Genomic DNA, 25,720 nt, shown 5'->3' on the forward strand with positions numbered 1-25,720 from the left:
TACTGCTGTCAACTCAGCCGGCACGTACAGCACAGCAAATAGGCTTCAGCTGCTTCCCAAATAGCACTATACTCCTAGATAATAAAACTAAAACTACTATACACAGGGCACTATTTTGACAGGAAAGTGTGAAATTATAAACAATTTTAAAATGTTTTATAATACAATGCATTATATGAGTGCAAAAACCAGTATTTTATGACTTGCATTGTGCACTACATAGGGTGTAGGGAGACATTTGAGATTGAGCCAATCTCCTGGCGCAGAAGTAAAAGCATTTTTCCTTGTTCTAATCATGTACAGATGACAAGCTCTTTGTCCTCCTGAGCAAAATGTGATGCACACAAGCTAATAATGCCTCCGTTTTTCCAATTTTATTGCAAAAAATTGTCTCTTAAATATGTAAAATATCATCATTATGCCCTCCTCTCACCTGATGATTCTGTTAACTTCATTTCAAATTTGGAACCCAGCAGTGTGAACCTCAAAACCAGAAGGCAGATGGAATGACAGCAGTGAGTTCCACCTTATCTCCACTGAAGAGTGATTCGATTAGCTGGGAGGCTGAAAATGGGAAGGCGGATTTGCTGGGATTGTGCATAGACGATGCTATCGCCTGCAGACATGATAAGCATTGTAAGTAATTGTTATGCTTATGATGTTCTAAAGTTAAAGAACTTAATATGGAGAGTGCATACCCACCACAACACCACAGCACAATGAGACCGGCCCCGAATTGAAGCACCCCACCATCACCAGGTAACAAAGAATACAAGTTTCTCTCTCACTCTCTGCCCCACCATGTGCACCAAAGATTCCTGAGAGCATAGCCCCTTATTCCCCCACATCTCAAAGCAGAAGCGTGTCTCATTGTCACATTCCTTTCACTTTCTGCTTCTTATTTTTGCAGGAATGCTAGTACCATTTGAAAGCCTTGCTGCCTTGAGAGAAGCCCTAGGCTTCAACTCTCTCTTTTTCCCTCTCCCTCTCTCTCAAATCCAGGGCCCAATGTGAACATCTCAGGGAAGCTGCCTCTGGCTGAGCTCTTCAGCCTGAGTGAAAACCTCCCCCCACACCCCCCAAAAAAAAAAAAAAAAAAAAAAAAAAACAGCTTGGGCATATTCTACAGTGCAGTGTGCCAATGAGATCTTTTGATCAGGTGTCAGGTGATGACAGATGATCTGCATTAATCTCTCGCCTCTCTATCCTCCCCCACCCCCATTGTTCTATCTCTTTCTCTCCACTGAGAGCACATGGAAGCGAGTGCAGCTCATCAATTGGCAGGGCATGGCGGCACCAAAAGGGATTGCTTTGTTTCACTTCTTATTCTCTCCCTCCTGCTGGCTTCACTCCACAAGGGACCCTGCATTGCATCAGGAAAGAAGAATTAGGTATGCCCTAAAAGTGAGGGGAGGTCAGGGGGTCCTCTCTGTGTTCTACACATGGAAAGGAACAAGCTACAGTGCATTCTCAGCTCTGTTGGAAATTAAATGGCTCTCTGATCATCAGATCACAAAACTCAGTCAATCTCAGTCCAGTCTCAGATTACATACATGAAATGTGTATTCCGCATTTAACTCATCTGTGGCAGTATTAGTGCACGAAGGGCTGTGAACACACACCCAGAGTGGTGGGCAGCCATCCCCTGCGCCCGGGGAGCAGTTGTGGGTTCGATGCCTTGCTCACGGGCACCTCAGCCATGGATAGAGGGAAGAGGACAGTGCGGTTCCTCCTGCTGTTCGTGTGCTCAAAACCAGTCTAATGTGTTTATGAAGCACCAGTGTCTGTAAATGAGCAAAATACGAACTGTCTCAGTCCAGTATGCTAGGCTTTTTTTCTGTCTGTGTGCTCATGGCAGAGGCATCTAGAGTTTTTAGACAATGAAAAAAACTCCAAACGTTGAAAAGCATGAACTAAAATGAGGATATTACTCTACTCCTGCTCCATATGTGGGTAATATTGACTTATTTTTGCTTTTTCTGAAACTTGGGAGATGTCTGACTGTATTACCAAAGGTGCTATGGTAAATCCAACAAAGACTAACAGCCAGACAAGTTAAACTAAACCAGTCCCATAAAAACAACAGTTGGTTGTGTCCCCTCAAACATGCCACTCCAATTTAAAAGATGCTTTGTTTCTGAACGTAAACAACCAATGTAGAGAACTGTGTTTACCCACAAACGTAGATGTTCCCTTTAAAAGGCAGCAGTAACATCATCTACTCTTCTGGGAAGGCTTCACTCTAGATTTCAAAACATTGCAGGGAGTATATGATGGCACTCAGACAAGAAAACTCTAGTGTGGTCAGGCACCAATGTTGGGTGATAGTTTCTGCATCACAAACACCACTCCAACTCAAAAGTATCCCAAAAATATCAGTATTTATAAAACAGCTGCACTGCTCCACAGCAAATAGTTGCGATTGGGCATGTTGACATTATAATACAATACGACAAATCGACTCTACTCTGCTCTACTTCCTTGGTGCCTTTTTCCATTTAAAACCCCCCCATGCCCCAAAATGTAGTTAAACAGTCTCTGAATGAACTTAAAACTAGATACTGTAACTTTAGAAACTGTAAAAGAATGCTTTAGGAGCGTTCTGACTGGTCTAATTAGCTTTCCACATAGAAAGCGGCAAAGCAGACCTGCTTATCAACTTCTGTTCCAATTTTAATTGTGATAAGAAAGATACCCCGCTGTTTAGCAAATTAACAGAGAAATACAGAGCGCCTCAAACATGCCGTCGAGCTGGAGCTATTGTGTTTCAGGCCTTTGTTTCGTGTCACTGTTAAATGGGTAGCAAAGCTGTCAGGGAGATAGAGTGCACGGGCGTAATTGCAGGCAGATAGTCAAACGTGTAGAATGAGGCCACTCTATTCAGAGAAATAATGTGTGTATGGTTGTTGCATTAAGCTCAAGTAATCGCTTCTATCAGCGTTCTCGTAAGAAAAGCACAGTGACACTGACTAATCTAATGCGTCACTGGCAGATTTCACAACAGCCTGACAATAGTTGTCATTCGAGGCACAAACACATACAAACACGCGTTCGCTTTCAGAGGTAACCTTGGCCAAACCCCTGGGAGTCTAATGACGCGCATCATTGTGGAGAGACAGATCGAGTGTGTGCATATATATGTGTGTGTGTGTGTGTGTGTGTGTGTGTGTCCTCTATTGCTGCTCAAGGGAGACGGTAGCTTTCCAGACACCAGGGATAGACATTTCAACCACTTTCACTATTGTGGTATTAACATTTTTAAACAAAGCCTTTAAATATCACCATGAGAACATATTTCAGACATAACCGTGTTTACAACTGGGATAAAAGATGAGTCATTCAGTTGATTTTGTTATTTCTCTGTGAATTTTAGACGTTTCTCTTAAAATGCTAACCTTCAGAAGTCAAAGATAACTAACGCACTTCATTTTCGTTCAAATTTTTGTGCACCATGACTGGAATGCGCTCTTGATGGGCAGCCACGTCAACACAGCTGTCAAAATCAAGGTGCATTATGTGTGTTAAAATTGCTTATCCAAATTGGAGGAAAAATTAATGTAGTGTTTAAAGCCCCACCCCTTCTATTTTTTCTTCTTTCTGTGTTTGGGTTTATACATTTATACATTATACATAGATCACTGTCCTTTCAGCTGATTTCGATCCCCAAGTTTTCATTTACTTGTACTTTGAAGACTAATTTGACTAAATTGAAGACTAATTTTCCCATTCAGGATGCTGGAGATAGCACAGATAGTATTGCGTATTTTTTTTTCATTATTAACAATAAATTCTTGGGTGATAAAATGCTATCACTGTTATCTCAAAAACCTATTAATGCTTTAGAGATTTTGTTATTATTTCAAAATAAAATCCTCTATTATTTATATTGGTCTCCTTATAGGCACCTGCCTTTGCTTCTGTTTGTTTTACCTTTATTAATGTAAAAGCACAATGCTTGATGATCAAAGGTTAAACTGCCTATTTTATTAAAGCACTAGATTCACATTTAAATTACATTTTTAAATGTTATATTAGTGTGGCACGGTGGTGCAGCAGGTAGTGTTGCAGTCACACCGCTCCAAGGACCTGGAGGTTGTGGGTTCATGTCCCGCTCTGGGTGACTGTCTGTGAGGAGTGTGGTGTGCTCTCCCAGTGTCCGCGTGGATTTCCTCTGGGTGCTCCGGTTTCCTCCCTTGGTCCAAAAACCCACATTGGTAGGTGGATTGATGACTCAAAAGTGTCTGTAGGTGTGAGTGAATGTGTCGCCCTGTGAAGGACTGGAGCACCAGGTTCACACTCCAGGCTCCGGACCCACCGCGACCCTGAACTGAACTGAAGTGTTTACAGACAATGAATGAATGAATATTAGATTACACTGTTATTGCTCCATAGACACCTTAAATAATATATAACTGAAAACACAGCGGGGTAGCTTTGTGATTTAAACTCTTGGGTTCAGTCCTCATCTTGGTGCCCTGAGTTTGTTATGCTCTCTGTGTGTCCGTGTGGGTTTCCTCCAGGTGTCCTGATTTCTTCCAACAATCTAAAACACATGTTGGTGGCTGGACTATCCACTGGGGTGTGTGTGTGTGTGTGTGTGTGTGTGTGTGAGTGACTGGGTGAGTGTGCCATGCATGTTCCTGCCTTATGCTCAGTGATTCCAGGTGTGCTCTGGGGGCCATGGCAACAATGATCAGAATAAAGCTGATGGAGAGGGTTAAAGAATGGTTTAAAACATGGTTCTTATTTTAATCTTGATTCCAACATATTGTTACACTAAGACACTAAGGCCAATTGTGATGACTGTGTAGAGGAGAGGCGTCAGAGCAGTGGTCATCATTTGGAATAAGAGCAGCACTCCTGTCTGAAAGAGGCAAAGTGGCCCAGAGCGGCGGCGTTCTGCTGATTCCTGCGCAGGCTTGCAGCCGCGGCTAACAGCTGCTGATGAACGAGGAGTGACGGCCTGCGATGGTGCTTCTCCATTAGAAAAACACAAGCAGCTGTTATTTCTGAAGGGGACGGCAGGCTTATTACTGTGATTTCCAGTGGGAACGGCTCCCTGTTCTGCTGATTATTTTGCACGGTAGCGCTGCTGCAGGGGAGGTGTGACTCCTCATGTCACTGACAGATAACTGCATTTTCCTTTCATCAAGGTCTGAGCGGGAAGGACAAAATATTTATTCTTCATGTTGACTGAAAATCGTTATTGCAGACGAAATATGAAAGAGTCCACGCTGCCAGGAGTGAACGAATCGCCACGCTGATGAATCCTTCTTTTTTTTTTCTCTAGAGTAAATGCTTGTATTGCTCTGTAAGATCTGCAATATCACTCTCCTCGGGGGGTTCAGGATGACAAAAATAAATAAATAAACAAATAAAAAAATGGTGTTTATTCTTAAAACACTGTAAATCACACAATAACATAGAATCATATCTACAACTAGAGTGATTAAGCTGTGACCATTAGAGGAATAAGTACTGGGGGAAATGGGGGCTAGCAGGCTACAGTAAGCAGGGGCTGAGCACTCAGATCAAGAGCACAATAACACTGGGTAGGGAAGAACAACATGAACCCTGCCAGCCTCTGGATTTAAATTGGCATCACGTGTGAAATTTTAAGAGTACCACTTCACAAACATCAGGAGTGACGTCCATATGGGTTCCCCTCTCTCACAGAGACGGACACACAGCTGCTGAAACACTCCCGGCTCGTGGAAAAACGTTCCACTGCCTCATGAGCGCATGTGACTGGAGAAGCAGAGCACACGGCTGAGCGTGAGAGCGTCCTGCCCCAGGAACAGCTGTTTGAATGAATCTTTAATGCTGGCTCACATCAGCGTACAGCTGTACCTCCACTCTGTAGCGTTTCAACTGCCCGTCATCCATCAGGCCTGGATTCTTCCCTATTCATTACACTATGTGTCACCACCACCAGGTCACAGATACAGCGTCGTTACAGAGGGATGATGGAGCAAAAAAAAAGAGAACAGTCATTAGAATTCTGAGCACTGAACCATGTGATTAACATCTATCATTTATCCCACAATCAACGCGGCTGAAGTCATAAATTCTGACCTTCTGGTGTGCTGACCGACAGACCTTCAGCATGAAAGGGAGATGCCAGGATGGCAGGCAGGGGCTAGCTGGCAGCACAATAAAAGTAAATGCCATTATTTTATTGTGATGAATAAAGCAGAAATAAACACCCCACAGTTCCACTGCCCCACAGTCCAGTGTCTGTGAAGCTCTACAGCCCTCTAGCCAACTCTTAGCATTGACCAAAGTGACCTCAGGTTTAAGATGCAGCTGATCCAGAGTGTCCCACTTCATTTAATATTGTTCTATAGAGATTGTTTGTGACAGTTCTGGCCTAAAGGTAAGAGAAGAGGGCTTGGGTGTGAAAGGTTGATGGTTCAATCTCCTGGACCGGAAGGAAACATGGCAGTGGGGGAGTGAAGAAGGGCACTTCTATGATGGAAGGATCCTTGAGCAAGGCACCTAACCCCCAACTGCTCCCTATGTGCAGAGGTGGTTGCCTGCCACTCCATGTAGTGTGTGTGTGTGTGTATATATATATATATATATATATATATATATATATATATATATATATATATATATATATATATATATATATATATATATATATATTATTCTTAAAAGATGCTGGAACTAAAGATTTATAGTAAAACCCTAAGAATGAACTACAGCTGGAAAACAATCATGTAGAAAATAAATTATGATTCTGGCACAAGATTAAAAAAGTAAAATAATCACAAACAGCTCCTTAGTACACGATGGTTGCACTCTTATCCCCTCAATGGGAGGCCTTATAATACAAGACAAGCCAAATTATAAAGGATATGCTTTTAAAATTATGAAAATATCAGGAAAGCTAAAACGAAACCAAAGGCCATATTAAGCATAAAGGCAAACTGTGAGAAGGCATCACAACATCTTTTAAACAGCATTAACAAGATTATTCACTCCCCCCAACAAAATCCCCTTGAAAATACCAACTATATCAACAGAGGTGTGATTAAAGTCTTACTGAGTCTACTGAACAGCCTGCTGCCTCTTCCCAGCAGTCTGAATTTAAATAAAGCTCTCTCTGTCTGAGTGTTTTAGAGATGGGGATGGGACACCTCAAACCTGTGCTTATACAGACGTGTCCCAGTGCCATAGATGCACATTCCCTTCTTATTTGTGTCATTTAATATTCTATTAAGAGGTTTGTTGCATATTTGTATTTAGTTACATTTATACAGACCTCCAAAATGCTTTACATTCTTTGGGACATTAAAGAGTCATTTCAAACTCCACCAACACGCAGTATCCACATGAATGAAGTGACATTAGCCAATCCATACCAGTACACTCACCACACAACAACTATTATATAGAGAGGAATGAAAGGGAATGATTGAGCCTATTTATTTTAAGATGGGGATCAATCCAGCATTTCTGTGCAGTCCAAAAGAAACTTCAACCAGTCCCCCATTTAAAGAGTCACTTAGGAAGGTAAATTTCAGGTAAGTTATTATAGAGTTTATATTTAAAGTAATTATGGAGCATTTCTATTGTCTTCATTAAGTTTCACAAAGTGCAAGGCGCTGCTGTAATGCTCAAATAATGAAGAAAACGAAAAACTGGGAGGAAAAAACTTTGATAATTATTTTTCTTTGCACAGTGAAGATTTGCAAAAAATGAAGATCATTAAGAAGAAAAAAGAAGGAAAATGAAGGAATTAATAAAAAAACGATAAATTAAGATGCATAATGGCATCCAATGAGCCACTTATTACTCTGTAGGTTTTGCAGTTATTTTATACACTGGCTGTCGTCCACAGGCTCTACATATTTGGCCCTTGTGTATTTTACATATTTTTAATCAGTGTGCTATTGTTCTAGATGTATTAACAATACCCATGATATTCTCTAGGAAATGATGTCATTTATCACAATAACAGCAGAGTGTTTCATTGCCCACATCTACACTTCTAAAATTAAATTTACTTAAAGGAGACACTTTTTATAAAAATTCTGAAGATGTTTCCTCACCATTTGCTACATCTCTTTCTCTCTCTCTCTGCCCATGGCAGAGACATCAGGTTTTTTAGAGAATGTGTCAAATCACTTAAGGTGGAAATATCTCCAAATTCGGGAGGCAGAAAACTACATTACCAAAAGTGCTTTAAAACTTTACAACCCGAGTTACAAATGAGTTTCTGTGGTAATTAAATGTATGTAAATAAAATCATATAGTAAAGTTAAACTTCACATTCAAATAACACAAATTCATTCATATATATTCAAAAATATATCAAATAATCACAGTCATTATTTTCCCTTCAAACACATTGTTCCACCTTAAAAGACATGGAGTTTCTGAGCATAGACAAACCAGAGAGAACTGTGTTTCCCCTCAATCATAGATGATCATTTTAAATGCAAGATCGGAGGAGGTTGGGATACCGACAAAACAATTTCTTTTTTCACATTCCACATACACACACAGAGAGAGAGAGAGAGAGAGAGAGAGAGAGAGAGAGAGAGAGAGAGAGAGAGAGAGAGAGAGGACTTTACCTGTTTGCAGGGCTCAGATGTGTTTGCTGAAGAGTGTGTGAAGGTTGAAGGAGATGACATGTAGTGCAACCAGAAACAATGGATCATTTGTTAACTCTGAAAGAAAAGAGGAAGGGGGAGCATTGTTCATTTTACCACTACAGACACTGACACACACAGGCAGACAGACACACACACACACACACACACACACACACACACATATATATATATATATATATATATATAAATGTGGGAGTTATTGCTACAAGGGAAGAGAAGCAGGCATGCAAGAAAACAAGCCATGCGCTGGATGAGCATCTGCATGTTGCTGTGCGCTGCCCAATCGACCAAAACAATTGAAAATTCCATTTGATATTATTGGAGCAACATTGGAGGTGGAAACGGTAAAAGCCCTCGGGAACACTCTGTGTATGTATGTGTGTGTTATGGGGACTGCGGGGGGCTCCTGCCGGAGACATCCAGGAATTCTCTGTGTGTGTGGACAGCAGTGTGGTGCACTCACACAGAGAAGAGGCATAATTGGCTCTCGATGAAAGGCCATAACCATACATCACACAGCCAGTGAAGCACCCTGCCCACAGCCAACTGAACCACTGCCTCCACTGCTGCTGTCCAGCCCTCAGAGATACAAACAAATACATGCCATAATTCCATGATATGCAGTAGACCAAATAAATAAACAAAAACACCCAACAACACTATATATTGCATATTTTAAACGAAAAAAAAAGATGATAATTACTGTTCACTGCAAGCACACTGTCCTTAACACACCTACAATGCCTACTTCCTTACAAAGAGCCCTTATGGTGATGCAGGCTTGTTGTGACTATAACCACGTCTACCTCGTCGATTTTGCATATGACACTGTGGAGGACAACCATGTTTGAAGCCATTTTACTGGCTAGAACAGAGTAGCTAGGCTTCCAAGTGGAGCCACTATCTAAACATTGTTCCTATCACTGGGAGACTGCCACTGCCATTCTTTGCCAGGAATCCAAGAGAGCATAATTAGCCTCACTCTCTGGTGGAAGATGGAGGGTGGGATGGCCCTCTGTCCTCCCCCATCACTCAGCACAATGCCAATGCAGATGGTTGTTAGCGGTTGTAACTGAACTAGGCAGTTTTTGTTATAACTAACAGCCACTGGCACTTACTAATATTGTGCTGAGGGATGGGAAATGCAGTTTGGTCGTTAGCTAATTTAACAAAACTGGCCAGATTTATATTTCGGCGTTGACCCAACTTAGAGTCAATGCCGCAGCCTGCGCAAGTGCCCTACTCTGTTGCAAGCATTTATACTTGGTGTATCTGCATCACTCTGCAGTTACACCACCTAGTACAGCCACTAGGGCTGAACCTCAAACATCCTCCACAGTTTGTAGTAAAAAATGTAGTGGTGTAATAGGGTTAGATATATAATCTTTGACGCACTATGTAGAGAGAAGGGCACTATTTGGAACAGAGCAATATTTACAAGCTGTGCCAGGAAAGAAACAAATACCACTCTCCAAGTAGTGAGTTTCCAGTGTATGGTTCATGTATAAGTGGGACCTATGCATTGTGTATGGCGTAGGATCAACATAGAAGCATAAATCGGCCTTTAGTGTTCTCCTCCATGTGCTTTTCAGTGACATTATGTTTGCAATAGTTTGAAAAGAAGGAGTCAGCTTCACGTGTCTGGGAGGAAGACTGTGCTAGCATGTAGTATTTTGCTACAAACATTGTATACAGTACATCGGGTTTTTGTGTATAGTTATATGTACAGTTCCAGCACTGCCAGACTGTGGGAGTCCGAGCTAGTGAGTGGAGTCTGTAAAGACTAATTTGCTCAGTAAAATGGGTGACTATGTTGTAGAGTGGTTAAGTTAGCTTCTATAAAGTGGGAGCTCACTGGAGGACAGCAATGTGCTAATACCAGATGCTGCATCTAGTGTAACAGTTTATGTAGTTACATCTTTGTATCATCACAGCCCAAAATAGTGTGCTCATAACATATTACAATTATAGAATATTGTTAATCTTACACACACATAATCAATCAGTGCGTATTATTACACACATGTACACAAAGCAAAAATTTACATTTCCAAAGCAAATACACATATTCATTATTTTAAACACAGCCTGGCCACTGACAGCAGATGAAAATGAGCCATGGGGCTAAATGTGGCATCTGGCAAATTTACATTATTATAAAATGATCAATGTGTATTGTCCTTGTTAAATAAACAAATAAATGAAAATAATCCATTGGCATATATTAAAACACACACACACACGCACACACGCACGCACGCACACACACACACACACACACACACACACACACACACACACACACAAACAGCTGACTGACACCTCTCTGGACGTGAATTCACATTGGCTGCACAGCAGAATTCCATTATCGTAGCACTCAGAGCTCACAATTAGCACTGCCTCTTTCCCTCAATATACAGGTCTACACACCTCCATTTCTGTATGCATTTACCCATTATTCTACTGGACACCATACATCCCATCTAATTACAAAAACTCACATGAACCGACATTTTTGGGGCTGTAAACAAGATTAATATTGCATTAAAAAACCATTAAAACTTGCTTTCTTGAAGAATTGGCAACAAATCTTTGGTGATTAGCACGATGATAAGGCATATTACACATTCTCCCTCTGGTGTTCCTTACAGAAATGTTGGTAATATACTTAAAACAACAAAATAACCTTGAACAACAACTGAGCATATTATTAAATATTTATTTAATATAAAATAAACACTGCATTAAACAAATTTCTTTCAATCACACTTTGTTTTTAATTTTCTTTTTAAAGGATCCCTTGATAAAGGATTGTATTGGGAAATAATGTATTGTTTTACTGTTATTGCTTGGTATTACTAAAGTATGTTTTAATTTGTTTAAAAATAATCATTAAAGAACAATCAGTAAATGGCTCAGATCTTTTGATATTTACTGACAAAGATGTGATGTCAAGTTTATTTCATTAAATCGTCATTACTTTGAGTCTCTTTAATGCAAATGGTAGCTGATAAATCAAATATTCTTTTGTTTACAGATGAACACCATTTTGTTTCATGTGGGTGTCATTTTGTTGCAGCACAATTTTGAAAATTCTCCATATAACGAGAAGTGGGGCTGGCCTTTTTGCAGTTTTTAGTTAAATTGAGCAAAATATCAGTTCCAGATTCTCTGGCTTGCAAGAGAGTGTCAGTTCTAAACCATGTGAATGCGTTAATGTATTCCATGAACCTTTATTAAATACATTTTATTTAGAGAACTGAATACTCAAAATCATTCTGTGATCAAACCGGTTTCCCCAAAGTACGAGATCTGCATCCAGTATGATGGCAGAGCTGAACATAATTTATCTAATTCATGTCTTGGAATGCATAACCTTGATTGGAGCAGACAGTGTGTGTCTGACCCTGTTTCCCAGCCTTAAGGCAGACAGAGAGAGAAGGAGAGAGAGGGACCACAGAGAGAAAGTCCTCCATCTGGATCTTCAGCAGGGGAAGGAGAGAGCAAGTTGCCGCTCATTATTCTGCCCAGGCACTCGAGGCCACAGGAAATAGCTCTCTTCATTTTTCTTGTCAAAATGCGGCTGCGTTAATGGTGTGTTCTCAGTCAGTGGTGAGACACAAGGCTGGGCTTTCGTTCTGCTCCAAGCTTGTACAGAGTCCCGATAAGCAGAAAAGACCTTCTTTAATGATGGTCACCCCCTCACACTTTTCAGGCCACCTGAACAGTTACTGTTCAGTGCAAAGGCCTGCAGGCCAGAAGCTTTATTCTCCTCATGTTTACACGCTTTTGACTCTTGTACACCATGTTCCCCAAATGTTTCCCTTTAAGATATTTATATCTCCAGTGCACTCAAACATTTTTCCTCCTTTCATTTGGATGGGTTTTATTAGAGGTATAAAAATACACATGCGTTTGTAGTGGAGTATGAGCCAAATATGAATATCGGACAATCAAGAAATGAAAAGTTTTGAATTAAAACTTTTCCAGTCTGCAGAAGACTTTTCGTCTGCAACATAGCAGCCCCCACACACACAACCAATCTAAAGACATCAAAAGAACCCTTTTAAGTAACACATGGCCCCAACACCCCCCTTCTCTCTTTTAACTAACAGGAACTGTCGAGATAACTAACTTAAAGAGACAGGAACCTCAAACAAAGAAGAGAGCTTTTACGGCCCGTTTTTATGACAATGGCACCTAAATGTCTAATCCTTATCTTTCACGGAGATCAACAGATGTTCAAACCAAAGTGACCTCGAGTGAACTCCCGTGAACCAACAGCTGAAACACGGATTAACAACGACACCAAATGGACACTGGCGGAACTACACCTCGCCCGGAGTCGCCGCAAGACAATAGCGAAAATAGTCGTTCTCTGAGTTATTTGTGTATAAACGAACGTATGAATGTCACTTTCTGTACCCTCAGATGAATGCCTACCTTCTAATGAAATGATGTATAATGCCGATTGTTTCTATTACAAAGATCAGTTTTGTCTCTGAATGAGAGAAAATGGATTAATGTTTTATTTTTCAGCGTATCATCACGAATTGGACGTGAACAATGTACTCAAGATGGGACCTTATGTAAATGTCTGATATTAATAGTCCAATGTACTCATTGTTATAGGTTGATAACAGGTATAAGAATTTTGATACGAGAAACTCATATTCCTTATGTATGAATCACAGAGTCAAAACCCCCTCCTCCTACTCTCTCTCTCTCTCTCTCTCCCTCACGAGAGTCACGTGAGTCTGGACTCGCGTCCAATCAGAAAGAGGACGCCTCCCATTAGGGCGTGACCGCGCCAGCCTTGAAAAGGCCAAACAGCAAGACAGACAAGGAGTTCGAAGTTTGAAGAGTCGCGAGGACTCTGCAGAAGTAACGGACCACGAAAGGAACTGGAAAATAGAGGACGCCGACAACAAACAAAGAAAAACCTCTCAGACTTCAGAAAAGCTTACGAGAGACGTCTCGAAATTAGCTAAGAGTATGAAGTTTTACTAATACGTCGAGTAATTTGAATATCTTTCTTTTCCTTTAATCTTGTTTATGTTTATTACCTATCGAAGTGTGATCTCACGAATGATCAAGGCGGGTGAAACTTATTTGTGGCCAAAGTAAGGTATCAACCGTTTGAGTAATCGATAACAGATATATTAACGTTATAAGCTGATTCCTGAAGACATCAATCCTGGAAAGCTGGACAACGAGACTAGCTAATACTCTGAAAAAGCCTCCCCACTACGGTGGAAAACCAGCCACGCCTGTGAAAAACCGAAGAAGGGAAATCTCGATCAACGCAGCTCAGCTCGGAATCGAGGGTCTTCAAATCGACTGTAAAGAGATCCTCCATAAGCGGGCCTGCTTCTCACCACGTGGGAACGACGAGAACACCCCGGGACACGGAGATTAAACAACAGGACGCGACGGCTCGGTGAAACGGCGAACGAGTAAGCTAGCGTATTTAACACCTTTTCAGTAGCTGATGTCCAAACAAACCCTCTTTATAATTTACCATTTATTAACCTTAGTTAGCAACAATTTAGTCACAAGTTAGAAGTGTCTAGCTCACCTTAAGGTCAAAATCAGTTCCCCCTGCCGGACACCGTGAGATTACAAGGTTGTGCTATGTTAACTAAATATCTTCTTTTTATTAATAAAACTCTCATTATTTGAAGTCACAGTGTTTGCAATTTATTCATTAGAATTTCTGAAAATCCTGAAGAACTCATTTAGCATGATTATTATTCATTCTCAAACTAATTATTAATGTTTTAATTGCTTAAACCAATTATAAATCTTAATTAATATCATTAAGTCAAATATCAGAGGTTGGAGGAGTTTGAATAAGGTCAAGGCTATAAAACAAATTATAAAATTATATATATATGTATCGGGGTGTATGACCAACATCCACTACATATAAAATATATATATTTTATTGGCGCCCACGCGAGGCCAGGAAAAAGGCTTTTTAATGAGCAAACTGCAAAACACTGAATATCAGCTTGGGTTTATGAAATACTTTCCGCTGTTTGTGTTGCTGAATAACGATTGAGATTCAAAGCTTGATGTGGGTAATTTCGTGTTGTGTTTGTTACTGCTGAAAAACTGTTCTGTGATATATACCGGTTAGAAAATAAGCTTGGTTGTTTTTGAAAGAGCGCGGCTCTGCGCCATTTTGCATGCATTAAATTGAGGCCTGGGCACGTCTGAACTGCGCGAAATTCCGCTGTGAGACTTTGCCGTCGGATTCGACCTCCCGCCGCGAAATCCCGGCGAAGAGAGACCACCGAACCGAATACCCCCGTTCGTTTTAAACTGGGTCGCTACCAGCGTTAATAACGAGATCGCGCGCTAGGCGATTGGGAGGTTATTAAACAGCCGAAAATACGGCTTGTATGAAGAGCAGTCTGCTCTCGTCAGCTGTTCCTGTTAAACTGAAATCATATTCAGAAAGGAACGAACCCCTTTGAAGGGGCGGAGCTGAAACTAAGGAGGGAAATTCAAAACGCCCCCAAAACAGAGGAAGACAAATTCCCTCTTGTGGTATAAGTGCGTAATTGCAGGGAAAAATACTTCATAACTAGCGTCTATTGAAGCGTGTCCTCCCTTGCTCCTCCTTGTGGTCAAGCGGTGCTACCCTTGACGTTTGATTCCCGTACACCCTCTAGTGGTTGGGAGGTTGTCCGCCGAGACAACATAAGTGTTTAGCAGCCCTCTGGTGTTTAAAAGTTGTCATTACAGATGAAATTCTTTTAAAAATACCTTAGTGTAAAATCTCTGTTCCCCTTTTAAAATTTTAATTTTTATTTTTTTGATAGAGTATCTGAGCGTTTAAAATCTTTATTCCATTTTAGATTTTAATCTGATAACACCCTCTAGTGTTGAAACTTCCCGCTACAGTGGAAATTCCCATTCGTGTTAGTGTATCTGCTGGTACCGTGTCTATTGGGACTCTCACCAGCGCCGACTGGTGTCCATTGCTGCTATTGCATTGTAACTTGCTTGTCGCCCTCTGGTGTCCTAGTCTGGTATTACAATTTAAGTTCAACTTAAATACTGAAGCTCGCTGTTGCCATTCAGACTTACCTTCAGTACCCTCTGGTGGAGAAAACTTACTATCGCAATTGAAATTGTCGACCAGTTCACACTGATAAGACCTGGTATCACAGCTCTAGTGGCTGTCTCTAAACTCTGCACATCTGAATAATTACAAGTAAAGGCTTGGAAGCATAATAAGTTGATACAACTACAGCAGACAGCGTGCAATAATTAGAGATTGACACTTTAACTTGATACCAGATCACAAACGCAGTTAAAAGAGAGAGTCTTTTAATCTTGCTATTCTTAATAATTCTTTCATTTGGAAAATTCTTTTACTTTCATAATTCCTTAATTGGAAATTATATGTAGTAATAAATTTCACTTAATTTAAAATTCTTTAATCCAAATTTTTCGACAATTCTTTAATTCAAAATTTTAATAATTTTAATTATTGAAAATTTTTTCGTTAATTTTTTCTCTCTTCTTGTATTCACTTGCGCATAGCAACTTTCACTCCACCCTCTCATACTAACAGACTTCCCTTAGAGATTCACAAGTGAACTCTAACACCATACATACTAGCAGTTACTCTTAGAGCACTCGGTACAGGTGAATTTAGTTCAGATTTAGTTAGAAAAGGGATTAACGGAATTAATCCTAACTAAATAGAAGTAAGTTACACCTCGCAGTTAAAACACAGCTAACATGGCCGAAGGGACTTTTTCTTCGGAAGTATATGTAGAAGGTTTGTGGGATGAGGCATTCTCTGTTCTGACCAGCATCACCAGCGATGTGATGCCTGGACTCGCAGAAACCGTGCAGAAAACCTCACAGGCCCATCGTGACCACATGGTGGCTAAGTGGGTAGAGAACCACTTAACCAACATCCTCAAGGGCAAGCCCCTAACTGAGGCATTAGGTCAGATAGCCCTCCTCGCTGTAGTACAGCTCAGAGCCAGCGAACGTGAGCTTGAGGTATCAAGGCGACAGCAGGCAAAAGTAGAGGCAGAGCTAAGTCGACTTCAAAGCGAAATAGCTGAAGGGAACACGCTGCCCCAGGTCACACCCGATGTGCCACCTAGTGCCGCTACAGAAAGACAAGGCCAGCAGGAAGATAGTGAGGATCAGGAACCAGACTCAGGGACCGTAACCTTTAGAGCTGCTGCAGCACCTCCTCTGGTATCAACGGGTATTTCCCCTTCCCCTGTGTCTCCTGTCAGTCGTCCCTTACAACGCCCTGCTAGACCCAGAGCACTGCAACCCAGTGTCTGGTCCCCTCAACCTTTACCCTCTCATGGTCCCTCATACAAGGACCTAGATAAAATCGCGCGTAATATAACCCGCTTTGATCCCAAACCTGACGGTTCTAATGATATCTTTTCCTACCTAAAAGATATTGACTTCTACCTCCAAAGGTTCCCCGGGATCACCATAGATGACAGACTATATGTGATTAAACTGACCTCCAACCGAGACGTCAGTAACTTCATTGAACGTCAGCCAGACTATGTAAAAGCGCGATATGATGTGCTGTGCCAAGCATTGGAGGAAGAATTCTCCAATCACCTGTCACAGACCGGACTGGCCGCTGCTTTGAACATAAAACAGCAACGCCAGGAATCCCCTCAGCAATATTATAATCGACTCAGACAGGCGTACTTCGGACCTAGAAATGACTCCGGAATGGAGGAAGAGTTAAATTTCAAATCACTATTTATCCAAAACCTCCATCCCCACACCAGTCATCAGTTGGGAGTCTCAGCTTGCCCTCGCACCCTGTCTAGCAGGCAGCTGCGTGATTTAGCACTCAGAGGTTTCCTCAAAACCCAACAAATTCCCAACAGGCGGTCCGAAACACCCCAAGTCTTCAATGTCGACTCCAGTTCCCCACATTTAGAGTTAGAAGGTGCCACCCAGGCCGATCCACAAAGATCCGCCCTGGACCCTTCCTCCACTCCGTGGACCAGTGAGGGCCCGAAACCTCATCCGCCCTCACACCAATACAAGCGCTACCCTCCTCGCAGGCCAGACAGAAATCACGACAAAGATTTCTGGAACCCTCGGGACAGGGCTGGGTATGGTCGTGACTATCACCCTATAGAAAACCGCGGTGCGGGCCGTGGAAAACCATCACATCCCCATAAGGGATATGAGCGAACAGCTCCGAACCAGCTTTCTAATTCCTATAGAGAAAAGAAAGAGAAATACTGGTATCAAAATAAAGAAAATCACACTAAAGACAAGCTTAAAGGCACGGAACCCAGCTCTAAGGAGTTAGAGGACATCCGCCGAATGCTTACAATGATTTGCAAAGAGAAAAAGAAAAAACCTGACGTTCTTTCTATCACCTCTTCGCGGTCTAACCCAAAGCCATCCTCTAACACCCCAAAGATGTTAGAGAGTTATGTAGGAGAAGTGACAAGCGAAGCTCCGTCTTCTAGCGCACCGCGCAATCTCCTAGTGACCCAAACAAACACTGAAAACCCGATGATACAGGGGGGTGACTTGCAACCACCCTCCAGTGCTGTTTTGGTTGTTCAGTTAGACGGTAAAGAAGGTTTAACGTCAAATGACCCTTCAGTCATTGAAGGCGACACACCCGTCCGACAATTCATGGGACACTTAACTGAGAAAGGGGTTGCACGCAAATTCTACTTGTCCACCATTGTGGAGAGAAGGCTAGTACATGAGGCCCTGTTGGACACTGCATCAGATGTCACGCTCATGTCTTCCGCCTTATTCCACCAGGTTCGAGCCATTGCGCGGCGTGAAAATCGCGAGATACAGCTCCAAAACTGTTCTCTTAAAATTCAGCCGTATTCACATGCAGGCCTCACTATCCAGTCTATGGCACTAATACACTTAGCCATTGGACCAATGACCTTAGTGCATCCAGTCCATGTGTCTCCTCTCGAAACAATTCCCTTCCTCATCGGCAAAGATCTCCTTAATCGCTTCGAACCACTGATTGACTTCAAAAGGTCAAAGATCTGGGCACAAGTGCGTGAGCCTTTACCCATCTGCACCCCACACCACCGGGAAGCTCAGTGTTGCCGTCTCGAAATCCGGCCTGAATCAATAGGAGATCCACCAAGTCAGATCCCTCACTTCGAGGAAGAGGAAACTGAGCCCATGGCAGCCACACCAGAGACAGCAGTCTCTCCCTGGCCCCCTAGTGCCATGTTAGAACAACGGAACACCTTCCTATGCACTTTCACACAGCCGTCCACAACAGACGCTCCAGGCCTTCCCATCGTGAATGGTCTCACAATCCAGGACTATCATGTAGACAATGCAGTTCTGGCTCTATGGACCGACCAGTCCGCCATAAGCCAAACCCTCTTTAACACTCTGCGCCTCACTCAACCAAATATTCCTTTGGTGAGCAGTCCTTGTCGCTTTCCTCTTAACCTGGCATCAAAAGCAATGTCACCCACTGATGGAATTTGCGCTTTAACCGTCCAGTGGAACAAAAGGGTAATCACCCATTATTTCTTAGTCGTCCCTAACTTGCCGCACGACGTTTACATTGGTAGTGACTTCTTGGTGCGCCTCGACGTCCACGTAGACACCCTCAATAGTGTACTGTGGTCTTTGACTGATGTTTCAACGGAAACCTGGTCCTCCGATCTCAGCAACCTAGGCTCAGGACAAACTATTCCCGAGGTATGTCAGGTCACTAACCAAGGTTCACTTGTGGTACCTGCGAACGCAGCAAATGTACCCATCCGCTTAGTCATGCGACCTGGCCAACACTTAAGCCACGCGCATGCACTTTTCCAACCGTCACCTCAGTTCTTCGAACTAGGCCTCACCCTCGAAGCCACACCTTTGGTGGAGACGCGAGCAAGATCCACCTATCTATTCGTACGGAACGAAACCACTCAACCCTTGACGATCCCTCACTCATCTCCTCTGGGTTGGTTAGTCAGTACGAAATTCCATGACTTCGAGTTGCGAATTCCGATCATAGGACCAATGCCTGAATCCCTGCTTCTTGATCATGCAAAATCAAAGGTGTTCTACACTCATCCGACACGAGCTGTTGCTCTCTTCTCAGCTCTGGACATGAGTAATGATGCCATTTGCAGGATAGATCTCGCTGACGACAATCAAATGACGATCACGGTCCTTTCCATAGATTCATCCCCGGAATCCTCCCGGGAACCATCTCTTCTTCCCGAAGCGGGAGAAAACACTTCAAATCCGCGTACTTCGAAAGAACTATCTGACTCCGAATTTCGTATCCAAGTCGAACAAGTTCTAAAGGAGGCCGACGCCCTCCAAAGCAAAGAAGAACGTGAGAAACTCTGCGAAGTGCTCCTTAAATATCAAAAATCTTTTTCCAAAGATTCAACGGACTGTGGTCTCACTGACATTCATTCAGTACGCATTCCCACTCGTCCAGGAGCACCACCCACGTTTGTCCGCCAATACAAAATTCCGTTGGCATCCTATGAACCGGTACAAGAAATCATTGATGACTTGCTGGAAAAGGGCATAATTCGACCCTGTAACAGCACGTATTCGGCACCATTATGGCCCGTCATAAAACCAAATGGTAAATGGCGCTTAACCATCGTCTATCGGAAACTAAATCAACAGGTTCCCTTGTCTCGATGGCCGATGACACAATTGGAGCAAGAGCTTCCCTCGGTCCGAAACGCTAAATACTTTTCCACCATCGATGTAGCCTCTGGCTTCTGGACCATCCCGGTGCAAGCAGAAGACCAACACAAGCTCGCTTTCACTTTCGCAAACCGACAGTACACATTCACTAGGTGCCCTTTTGGATATGCCAACTCACCCGCGGAGTTTAATATTTTCTTAAACAAAGCATGCCCTGATGCCCGCGAGCGAGGCACCCTCATATATGTGGACGACATACTCATGCGTAACCACTCCCTACAGGCACACATTGACGAGATTGATCATGTTCTTGACCAGCTTACAACAGCAGGTGCGAAAATATCACTCTCCAAATGTCAGTGGTGCAGAACAAAAGTGAATTACGTCGGTCTGCTCGTAAGCACTGATGGTGTTGAACCACAAGTGAGTCGAGTGCAAGGGGTAACAAACCTCGCAGCACCCACCAACCTTAAGGAACTCCGCAGTTTCTTAGGAGTATGCAACTACTCACGACAATTCATAGAGAACTATGCGGACCTAGCTCGTCCACTTTATGACCTCCTGAAAAAGGACACTCCGTTCACCTGGGGCGAAGCCCAGGAACACGCCATGCAGGCACTAAAATCGAAACTGTGCACGGCCCCATGCCTTGCCTATCCTGACAGTAGCAAAGAATTCTACCTAGAAGTAGGGTTCTCGAACCACTGTCTCAGCTCCGGTCTGTATCAATTACACGATAGAGACAAACGTGTCATAGCCTATGCTAGTAAAACTATGCTGGCTGCCGAAAACAAATACAGTGACTGCGAAAAAGCACTACTAGCAACAGTGTGGGCAGTCAAACATTTCTCCAACTACCTAGGTGGTCAGAAGGTGATTGTTGAAACTCATCATCAACCAGTCACTTTCCTAAACAGCCAACGAATTCGAGAGGGTGTAGTAACTAACGCTCGAGTAGCGTCATGGCTAATGGCTCTCCAAAGCTTTGACTTAGAGGTGCGTTACGCGCAAAACTACAAGAGCCCCCTAGGCACAGGCCTTGCTTCCTGCAGGCGATGCGAAGGAAACATTCCTTCCCAAGTGCCACAAACTCCAGAAACCCTCTTACCCACCGTGGCTAACCACCACTATTTTGATCCTAACACATGCAAAGACCTTGTCACTGCATATGTAGATGGTTGTTCGTTCCGCCAAGAACACACCCTGATGGCAGGGGTGGGTATTATCGGAATAAACGGATGGCCTCACGAACCCCTAAGTTTCAAATTGGGTGCTCAGTCCTCCCAATATGCTGAAATAGCAGGAATTCTTATCACAATCCAGTCTGCAGTCCAGAAAAGCATAAAAACGTTGGTGATCTGCACAGACTCCAACTACGCGCGCCTAAGCTTCACATGCCACTTGAGACTGTGGAAAACCAACAACTACACCACGTCAAACAAAAAGCCAGTTAAACACAAAGAGCTTTTCGCGGCATGCGAACACTTGGTAGACACACATGACCTGCAGATCTACTGGAAGAAAGTGAAGGGTCACTCCCGAGTCCCGGGAGATGACAAAGAATTCAATGATCAAGCAGATAGCTTAGCCAAGCGAGGGGCCCGCGAAGGCACATCGTGGACATTCGATCCCTCCCTTTTTCCAAACCCACCCGACATCGAAGTCCTAGCTGTCACACGGTCTCGAACTATAACAAAGGCGTCGCCTGACAATGCCAAAACTACCATTGTCTCTATTAACCCTGCTTTTTCGGACGCTGACTTAGTTACTCTCCAAGCTCGAGACCCATCCATTTCTAATATGCTTAGCCATGTCTCTGACCCTTCTACTAATCCCATCGCAGCACAAGATCTTGACCCCATACCAGGCCTTAAAGACCTATACGGCGCCAAAGCGTCCCTCCAAGTCGTCAAAGGCTTGCTAGTTCATGCCACTGACTCGCACACTTCACCTACGTTCGTGGTTCCTCAGTGCCACAGGGGGGTGATGCTGATGCACGCCCATGACTCCCCATCTGCGGGACACAAAGGGGTCAAAGCAACACACCATGCGCTCAAGCAGGTGGCATATTGGCCCCACATGGTAAAAGATGTGGCTGACTACATTAAAGGCTGTCTGGTATGTTGCCAATTTCAACCCTCGAATCCTCTTCATAGAGCCCCCTTGCAAAAGAAAGGAGTATCCTTCCCTTGGTCAAACCTCCAGATAGACTGGGTTGGACCACTCACTCGAACAGTAAGAGGTAACAAGTACTTCCTCACAGTCACGTGTGCATTCACTAAATGGGTAGAATGCCTCCCCGCACCGAATGACACAGCACTAACCACTGCATACTTACTGATGAACCATGTCTTCTCACGGTTTGGCCTACCCAGCCGTGTCGACTCTGACAGAGGGACACATTTCACAGCTGAGGTCATGCAGCAGCTCTGGCAACTCTTAGGAGTAAAAGCCAGCCTTCACATTAGCTACCATCCTCAAAGCTCAGGTCAGGTAGAGCGAGCCAACCGAACTGTTGTTAGCATACTGAAAAAGTACGTAGCAGCAAACCAACGAGACTGGGATGTCAAACTCCCCCTCGTACTGATGGCCATACGGGCGACCCCACACGACGCGGTCGGGGTCTCACCCTTTGAGTTGATGACAGGGAGACAAATGACTCTGCCTCTACATCTGTTATATCAGCCAGGTGAAGCTAGCATAGCTGTAGCCTACACCACTCATCAGTATATGGAGGACCTGCAGAAACACCTCAAAGCTACTTTCGCCTTTGCCCAGCAGAAACTGGAAAGAAGTGCAGAAGGTCGCAAAGCGTACTATGATCACAAAGCATCCCACGATGAACTCCAAATAGGGGACAAAGTATGGTACTACATCTTTGTCCAACCTGTTGGAAGGTCGCGAAAAACAGGGGGGAATTTGGCCCGCAAATTCCTACCCCGATGGTCCGGTCCCTACAAGATAACAGACAAACTGTCCCCCGTTGTTTACAGGATCAAAATAAACAAAGCTCGGGGCAGTACCGAATTCAAATGGGTCCACCGCAACCAAATCCGACCACACACAACCCCCATGGGACTTGTAGGGGATACTAACGCTTGTGTTAGATCATAAACGGCAGAACCAAAGGCAGGGAGGGTGTTAGTTAACAAACAACTATAACCTTCTACTCACACCTTAGTTCTCCTATCCCTTTTCCCTTTTTCTCTCACTCTTTAACAGGCAACGAGCTTCTAACCAGACTGAGGACACTCAGGGTGCAAGACCCTAGTCCCTCATCGTCAATTATTATAGAGTGCTTACCCTAGGAAAATTTTATCAAAAGGGGGGTACCGTGAAAAATTTTATAATTTGTCTAAACGACTCGCCATAAATACCCTAAATCTAACCATGAGCATCTCTTCCGGTAGGATGGCCCCGCTGCTCATTCTCCTGATCGTCGGCTCCCTAGGAACCGCCGTGCTCCCTGAAGTGATTGAACCAGGTCCTGACTCAGGAATAATACTGAAAGACCAGCCGGGACTGCTAATCACTAATTGCCGCCTCCATACCCAGAGAGTATTTGTACGGTTGAATCCCGCCGAAGCGTGTAGCAAAAACCTACCGATAACCACGCTGCAGACTGGCCGGAATGGAGTTAGATGGACTTAGGAAGCTATCAGCCATGCTGAAGCCGACGTAACTCACATGCTCCGCCAGTTACAAAAGTTTACCGTAACGCAATCAGAACTAAATGGTTTTAATAAACGACCTAAACGCTTCATAGGCGGATTGTTAATGGCAGCTGCAACTGTGGGATCACTACTGAGTCTCGGAACGTCCGCCGTCAATGCCGTCAATGTAGCCACTGTTAAACGTCAAGTAGGGGAATTGCAAGCGGAAATTCCGAACATTAAAACCCAATTAGACAAACAGCAGCAGCACCTGCAAACCATTGGGCAAACCCTACGTGGCACCGTCGTAGTGCTCAACGCTCACAGTGTCGCTTTGAACAAAACGCTCCAGACGGTTAACTCCATGCTTTCAGTAGTACAACTTGACCTTGCCCACATCCAGCTTGTGAATATGTTATTGTCTGATATGCTACAAGAAATCAGCTCCTCTGTAGATAGCCTAGCCATGGGGAGAATCCCTCCTTACCTGGTGCCCCTATCCTTAGTACAGGAGATTTTATCCACAGCAACTCGAGAAGTAGTTACTGATCTCCAGGCCCACCTAGCCTATACCTTAGGTAGCGCCATCCCAATTTATGTTAATCCTCAAGACCGAGAATTAGCATTCATTATTAACCTTCCCATAATGGCGCCTGAAAACATATACCGTTTGAAAGATGTTGTCAACGTTGGTTTCTGGCAAGATTCTGCCTACGTTCGTGTGAAAACAACATCTCTTGTAGCATACCAAGACGATAACCCTGACCTATATCTGGTACCCAATTTGCTTATGTGCCCACTCACTAAAGACATTCACTACTTGTGCCCTAGCAAACCTTTCATTCGTGACAGCGCAAATGGGATCTGTGGCCTTAAGCCTATGATGAGTAATACTCAATGCCCGGTAGTCGTCACGCCCCGACGTTTGGTAACCAGTACTCAAGCTGAAATTGTTGGAAATCGTTGGTTGGTTAACACCCCCTTTAGAGAGGCCCTACTAACCTATGATCAACATGACACCTCAGAAAGGGTACTCCTTCCTAGCCAAACCTTCTGGGTAGACGTCCCCGTAAACGCAATCTTACATGTAGGAGACCTGGCCCTGTATCACCTAAACCCTGACCAATATGAGAGCGACGTAGAAATCTCAGAGTTCTTCTCCAAACACACCATCGAGCTAGATACTAAAACACTAACTCGCCTAGAATATGAGGGAACCCAAGTCATTGACCTAACCCCCATAGATAACACTCTTAGAGAACTATCGTCTCAACCCCTATGGCCAGTTCAGCCTGTCACCTATGCATGGTCCACCCCGGACACCTTACTAGTTACCCTGGTAGGATTAGGATATCTTTTGACCTTTGGTATAGCTTGGTTCTATTTCAAACGCACTCGAGCCCTCCAGAGCAGGTTAGAAACTTGGTCTAATAAAATGGTCAAATTCGTTAGACATAAGAGAGCCCAGAGAGGTGAACCCCCAAGTTTTAGATATGAAGCCGAAGGCCATGTCGAAGAATCAGCTCTCGAGGTTGCGTTTGAACAAGACCTGCCCCTAAATAATTAGGATCCCTTCAACATGCAAACATACACATTCCATATACACCCATACACTAATAGGAATACATCAGCTCTGAAAATGTGTTTGAATATGCTTGCTGACCTCACCTTCCTCCACAGCAAAAGTTCTTTTCAGCTCCATGATCCCTGACGAACCATAAAACTGAAAAGAAAGGGGGGAATGTAGTGGAGTATGAG

At 43.4% G+C, this 25,720-nt stretch overlaps 1 protein-coding gene across 4 annotated transcripts in view; it reads right to left on the reverse strand.

The window, feature by feature from the left end:
- Window positions 1-25,720, reverse strand: part of mgat4c (mgat4 family member C) — a 195,330-nt gene that overhangs the window by 80,517 nt on the left and 89,093 nt on the right. For all 4 annotated transcript variants that reach the window (XM_066685474.1, XM_066685471.1, XM_066685473.1 and 1 more), the window contains one exon: window positions 8,586-8,681. The gene's annotated coding sequence lies outside the window, so the exon portion shown is untranslated. The remainder of the gene's footprint in view (window positions 1-8,585; window positions 8,682-25,720) is intronic.

The sequence above is a fragment of the Hoplias malabaricus genome, chromosome 11 (genome assembly GCF_029633855.1).
Source record: "Hoplias malabaricus isolate fHopMal1 chromosome 11, fHopMal1.hap1, whole genome shotgun sequence".
NCBI lineage: Eukaryota > Metazoa > Chordata > Actinopteri > Characiformes > Erythrinidae > Hoplias > Hoplias malabaricus.